The following is a 6,925-nucleotide window of genomic DNA, read 5'->3' as shown; positions in this document are numbered from 1 at the left end:
TCAGCCAGTTTGCCGACGACACCAAGCTGTGCGGTGCGGTCGACACGCTGTAGGGAAGGGATGGCATCCAGAGGGACCTGGACAGGCCTGTGCAAACCACATGAAGTTCAACAAGGCCAAGTGCAAGGTCCTGCTTGTGGGTCAGGGCAATCCCAAGCACAAATACAGGCTGGGCGGAGAATGGATTGAGAGCAGCCCTGAGGAGAAGGACTTGGGGTGATGGTTGATGAGAAGCTCAACATGAGCCGGCAGTGTGTGCTTGCAGCCCAGGCCAACTGTATCCTGGGCTGCATCAAAAGCATCATGGCCAGCAGGTCGAGGGAGGTGGTTCTCCCCCTCTACTCCGCTCTTGTGACACCCCACCTGGAGTACTGCATCCAGCTCTGGGGCCCCCAACATAAGAAGGACATGGAGCTGTTGGAGCGAGTCCAGAGGAGGGCCACGAAGATGGTCAGAGGGCTGGAGCACCTCTGCTATGGAGACAGGCTGAGAGAGTTGGGGTTGTTCAGCCTGGAGAAGAGAAGGCTCTGGGGAGACCTTCTAGCAGCCTTCTAGTACCTGAAGGGGGCCTACAGAAAAGCTGGAGAGGGACTTTTTACAAGGACAAGTAGTGATAGGACGAGGGGTAATGGTTTTAAACTGAAAGAGGGTAGATTTAGGTTAGATATGAGGAAGAAATTCTTTACTGTGAGGGTAGTGAGACACTGGCAGAGGTTGCCCAGGGAAGTTGTGGCTGCCCCCTCCCTGGAATTGTTCAAGGCCAGGTTGGATGAGGCTTTGAGCAACCTGGTCTAGAGGAAAGGTGTCCCTGCCCGTGGCAGGGGAGTTGGAACTAGATGATCTTTAAGGTCCCTTCCAACCCAAACCATTCCATGATTCTATGATTCTATGAAACCAGGGAAAAAAATTAACCGCCTTGTCCTTTCAGTCAAAAGTCTCCCTTCGTCGCTGGCCTTGGGAGAGTTCTGGCTGGCGGGGCAGGGCGGTGTTTTCCACCAAGAATCCCAGCCCAGGAGACCGGAACAGGTATGTTCAGATATTTCAGTGCTCCTCGGTTGGTGAACAGGTCACTCGCCCTTCAGGGTTTCTTCCCATCATTAACTATAACGACACTGATTCTGTCCCTCAGTTTACAGTTGTATGGCCACCTGTGCTGCCTAGTGACACGAGAGCAATATCTGGGTTAAGCTTCCTTAAATCAGTACAGGAACCGTAGATATCTGCTCTGGGAAGGATCAGAAAGGGGCAGGGTGTGTTTAAATAGCTTCTTTGCTCTTTAAAATACCCTGTTGAACACTTTCGACAAAATAGTTCCACAGGTGATTTTTTTTTATTATTATTATGCAGCTTTGTGCAATTCTAACTGTGTTTCTTCACATTACTAATGCTGAAATTATGCACTCAGCATGTAAACTTTACATTGCTTTCTAAATGTATATCCAATGCCCTTCCAGAAGGATCACAGTGTGCTGTACATGACATCGGCTGTGGCCACCATAACGCTGCCTGGCTAGAGGAGGAACACGGGATCTATCCAAAAGGGCAGGTCTCAGCTGCTGTACAGGTGACAATGACCATTCCACAAAGACTGGATGAGAATGAGAACTAGTCCCTTCCCTTGGTTCAGAGCGGAGGACTCCCTGTGAAAGAGTTGAAACTAGCTCTTTCTCTGCCCCTAAAGGCAGCCTCTTCTGGCAGCTCTGCGCTTTCCCTTTCTGGCTGAAGAGCTGCCAGACATGCTTGTAGGACCTACCCCCATGTGCTTGTAGGATCTACCGCCGTGGTGCAGCCCTGCTGCCGCTGTCACTCTGCTTCCTCGCAAGTGGATGGCATGCCTTACCCCTGAAAGGTCAAAACATCCTGTGTTATTGTTCCCCTCACTAATCTCAGGGCAAGGCTGGCAGCTCAGAAACTTTATTTAAGCTTACTGGCTGGTGGAGGAAGGGGGTAATGCCCGTTCAGCTCTCATTAAGAAGCTGGCTGTGGCCTTACATGAATCTGTCAATAAAACATAAGGAATTCAAAATTTAGGTCCCAGTGTGCTGTAAATGCTTCATACAGTGAAAATAGTTCTCTACAACCATCCAAGTCCATTACAGACCTCCCAGAAATTTTACTTTCCAGTTGTTACAGCATGGGCAGCCCACAGAGCTCGTGCTCCAATCGCAGTGTTGCAAAGTTGTCTTTGCAGATGGGCCTGTTGGAAGGTGGGTACAAACTGGCACCTCAGAATTGGTACTCATGTTCAGACCCCCTCCTGAAACTCCTAGTAACTGTTTAGTACATTCCAGGTTTTATACATGCAGCAGAGGGCATCTTATCTGAGATAAACTTTGAATGGCTCCTTTCTTTCTTTTTGCAGAGATCATTTGGACTTATTCTAACGCTGAGTGATTTTGCAGGACAGCCACTTCTGTTTTCCAGCTTCCCAAATTTCTCTCTCTTTTTAAGAAGGGCTTTAGTTCCAGTTTGACCTTAAGTTGTCCCTGGAGTTTGGCCAGCTCCTTCCGCAGGCAGCCGGTTTTTATTATCTCTGATGCAAACCAGTTCCTGCTCACACATTACAGCTTGCACCTGATCACATTTCCTAAGTACCTGTTAGTACTCAACCGTGTAGTTCTGAATAAAGAGGAATGCAGGCTAACTTTGGTTACTGCTAGTGACTTTCGGATGGGTCCTCTGAATAACCTCTTTTCCTGTATTTTGAACCCGATTCATACTACAAGATACGTAATGCTTTTATCAACAGCCAAGAGACTATTTTTGGCAAGCTGCCTTGAGCCTAACATCAGTGCCATATCAGCAGTTGACTTTGGTGCTCAACATCTTTTCACGTGTCTCTGAACGATCCATGTGCTGCTGGTGTGCTCCTGGTTACACAGTCTTACAACAGTTTTGTCCAAAAGCCAGTTCTTTACTGCTGGGCTGTGTAGGGCTAAGGTTTCATTAATTAGTTCCCAGACCCCTAAACTTACTGCTCCTGAGTTTCCTTACACATTTTTTGTGTTTCTTTTTTAAACAAAAGAGGGTCACCCTCAAACAATTCTACCAGAGAGCTCTGCTTTTTGTGCATTGATTCTTGTTTCACTGTTTCCACTGCTACTTACAATGGAAAATCGTTTCTCTTCTGCTCTCTGCAGTGGTGAAAACAGTTTTGCCTAGTGTCCTGCTGCTCAAATGAATGGTTAGTGAAGCAACCCAGATAGTTATGGGCATTATTCAAACTGCCTTGTCACTAGTTGTAACCACTGGAGAGTTTCCTCTGTCCCTTGGAAAATTTAATCATTATTAGTCACATAATTCATTTGCTTTGTTCATGTCCCATTGGCTGCATGACGAAAGCAAGTCTGGCACATGAAGTCAACTGCTCCCTGCCCTGGCACAGCCGTCTCACCTTTGGTGTTTGCAGTTTCTGTCTGAGAAGCAGTTAATCTGACCCCAGTCATACTTGGAAAAAATAAACACTCAATGTGCTATTGGCATGTGTAAAAATACAAGATGCATTAAATAGTCCTTCCATTGTATTTGCTGGGGCAAAGCCTCAGCTGGAGCACCACGTCCAGCTACATGTGTTGCATTTCAGGAGGGCTGTAGAGAGGAGTAGGGAGAATAAGGCCGGGGATACAAAACATGATCTGCAAGGAAAGATTGAAAGAAGTAGACTTGTTTATTTAAAGAAAGATTGAGGATAACATAATCTTCAAGACTGAAAGGTGGAAATACAGAAGAAAGGAATTATCTGTTCTCCACCACTTGTATTAGACATTAGAACAGACTTTGTAGTGGTATGGACAGAGCTAGATGAGACTGACTGGGAAGCTTGCAGTGCCTTCATCATCACAAGCTTTTAAAAACTGTTAAGCAGCTGTTTCTCAGGAGTAGTTTCAGTCTGGATGAGCCAGCCCAAGCATAGGGATGGACTCTGAAGGATCTTTCCAGCCCTTTTTTCTGTAATTATTTGATGACATTTCCTGCTCCAGCTTCTAGCCTATGTCATATAGGCATACAATGACAGCACGTCTTACAGTTTCTAACTTAGTAACAGACTCTGCTGTGCAGAGTTCAAGGAGGAAGGAAAGTGAAAGCAGGAATAACAGTAAACGTTATTTTGTAGCCTTTTTGTTAATAAATATTTTTGATAATCTGATTTGTGCTCTGGCACTGGCAAGAGCCAAAGGTCTTTATCGTATCCTAGTTTTGTGGATATAAAAGGACCATGTTATTTGTTTTTAATGTGTAAAGGGTGAAGGAACTGAGGACAGTTACGGATTTTGAGGGTGAAGGAACTGAGGATCATTCCGGGCTTTGAGTAGACGAGAGAGTCATACAGCATGAGTTCCCAGCAAGGCAATTCTAGTAAATGTAAACCTGTAATCCAGACAAAACTTTCTGAAAGTGTTGCAATCTTTCAGCAGGTCCTGGGAAATTGATTTCTCTTCATTTCTGAGACTCTCTACAGAGAAAATAATTCCTACATATGTCACAGTGCTGGACTTGATGTTATTTGAATGAGCAAATGAAAAGCTGTTAAAGATTCTCAGATAGGAAGGCGCTACAGAAGGCTTTTCACTACTATACAGCACTTTCCAACCCCAACAGGTGATCTGAGAAGTGGGCTGTTGTCCCCTGACTGCTTGCCAAATAAAGATCAGTCAGAATTGCTTCACAGACGCTTTTGTCCAACATGGCACTGCAGCTGAACAAGTAGCCGCTGGAAGGAACGATGCCAATTTGAATGCTAGTAGGTGCAATGCAAAGAAAAACAAACATGTTTCTACGCCCTGCTTAAAAACCGGGCAGCACGTGGTGTAAGATTGGCCTAACCTTTTCCACAAGAGGAGATGAGTCCATGCTGAACGAAGGACAGAGAGGTCGGTGTGACTCATACAAGATGATGGACAGGGAGACGTGGCAGTAGGTGACCCCGAGCCGTGTCCTTCACAGTACAGGATTTAGGCCAATCAAAACATGGAAATGCCTATGTAGCAAAACTCCAAACTTTCAGTGCTGTTATTTTTTAAAGAAGCCTCACTATTCTCTTTCCCGACTCCCAAGTTTTGATCATTTTCCCATAGGGTCTATAGAATACTTTCCATTAAATCATTACCCAAATAATCCGGCTTTTCTTCTGTTTACCCCATTCTGGCTTTGGGTAACCCAGCTTTTCCTATCAGCATTTGAATACCATTTCCTTCTTTTTAAATTTAGAAATGTACTTTACAAAATTTTGTCAAATGAAGCATTTAAGTAACATAATTTTTGTGAAACTAAAAGGCTTTGAAAAGACAGGATGCTTTCTGAAGAAGTACTTTCTTGCTTCCCAGGCCTGCTGATTCACAGCATGTCACCACCAGGGTCCCAGAACTAACACTGTGTTTGGCCAAGATGAGCTGATTGCTTGTTAACCTTGAGCCAGATGGGTGTAATTCTGCACAGCAGGGGAAAACAGCTGTAGGATTTTGTCCTTGTGGTAGTTATCGGTCACAAAAAAACACATCTTGGACAAGTCACTTGGGATCTGTAGTGTGCAGTGGGATTCCTTGCTGATGCTGCAAATCAGCAGCCACAGGCAGGAGCTCACATCTCCACTCTCTTCCAGTAACAAAGCCTGACAGAGTGGGAAAGCGGTGGTCTTCCAGGGGGTGAACAGGCACAGGCTGCAGCGGCAGACACCCTGGACTTCTGTTGAAATGTGACAGCTGACATGTTCAAACAGCTCCCTCCATTTTCCATGGTTGTCCTTCCCTACACGGGGTTCAGTGGATGCTGGCTTTTGGACTCGCTCGTGCCTTAGGTGGCAGCACCAAGTGAGCACAGCGATGTGCCGTGCAGCTGCAACAAGGGTATTCTGCAACATGGCAGCGCTGCTGTAGCAGCTCATTGACAACCAGGAGGATGCTCCCTTTCCTTCCCACATCCCTCTCCCATTCCCAGACACAGTTCTGGCTCTTTGCTCACACCGGTGATAGTTCTCGTGTGACTTGCGAGCAGGTTCAACTCACTGAGTTTACAGAACGCACCCATCAAAACCTAGTCTTTTGCCAGCTGGTGGAACTGAATTGGCTTTACATTGGCACCAGCAGCAGTGTAACAGAAGCAGCAGGAATGTATGACTTGCAATGGGTTCAGCCTTTTTGGAAGCATCAAGCTATTAGAATGACTCAGCATCTCACAGGACTTAGCCACAAGTACCTGCCACAGCAAAAATGTTTGAGGGTTTGCAGTATGCATCCTGCCTTTAATGCCACATCTGAATACCTCTGGCCTCCTGTCTGGCTTGCAGCATGAGCGGGAGGTGGCATTAACTCCTGGACTTCACACAGTGTGCTAACAACTTTTTCTGACCTTCTTCAAGGTCGGAGAGCAGAGACTGCAAACAGGGCAGAGCCACCTTGCAGCCTGCAGGCTGCCAGCTGGGCCATACGTAAATCCTCATCTAAGGACTTCAGATGGGCTTCTACAGTACAGCTAAAAATGCAGTCAGAGTCTAGCTAATTCATGCAGGGGATGGGTTAGCCTTGTTTCAGCTCTAACACATGGGGAATCCGGTCCTGTAGAATCAAAGAACCAGCCTACGAATTTCATTACTTTTCATTTCAAATGCAAAGCCAGCAAGAAGATAGGGAGAGACAAAAAAGCAATTAAGAGTGACATAGATGAACAAAAGATAGTGCAAATGAAGGCTGAGACAAGAGACACGAGAACAGCCATGTATAAATTGTGCAGAAGCTTTTAATGGTGCTAGACTGTCTGAAACAACAAGAGGCGTTTTGTAAGTGAAAAGAATAAGGGATCTTTTGAAAACAGATGGGCTGCCAGTTCTGTAATAGCTGACGTGAGGATTAAGGCATTTAGGTAGCTTGTTCCTGAGGAAAGTGCTACGGGTGAAAGCTACTTCTCTGACACCGTCAGCAGTGTGAGAGCC

Source organism: Nyctibius grandis, chromosome 2 (assembly GCF_013368605.1).
Source record: "Nyctibius grandis isolate bNycGra1 chromosome 2, bNycGra1.pri, whole genome shotgun sequence".
Taxonomy (NCBI): domain Eukaryota; kingdom Metazoa; phylum Chordata; class Aves; order Nyctibiiformes; family Nyctibiidae; genus Nyctibius; species Nyctibius grandis.
Note: the sequence above shows the minus strand (reverse complement) of the source record.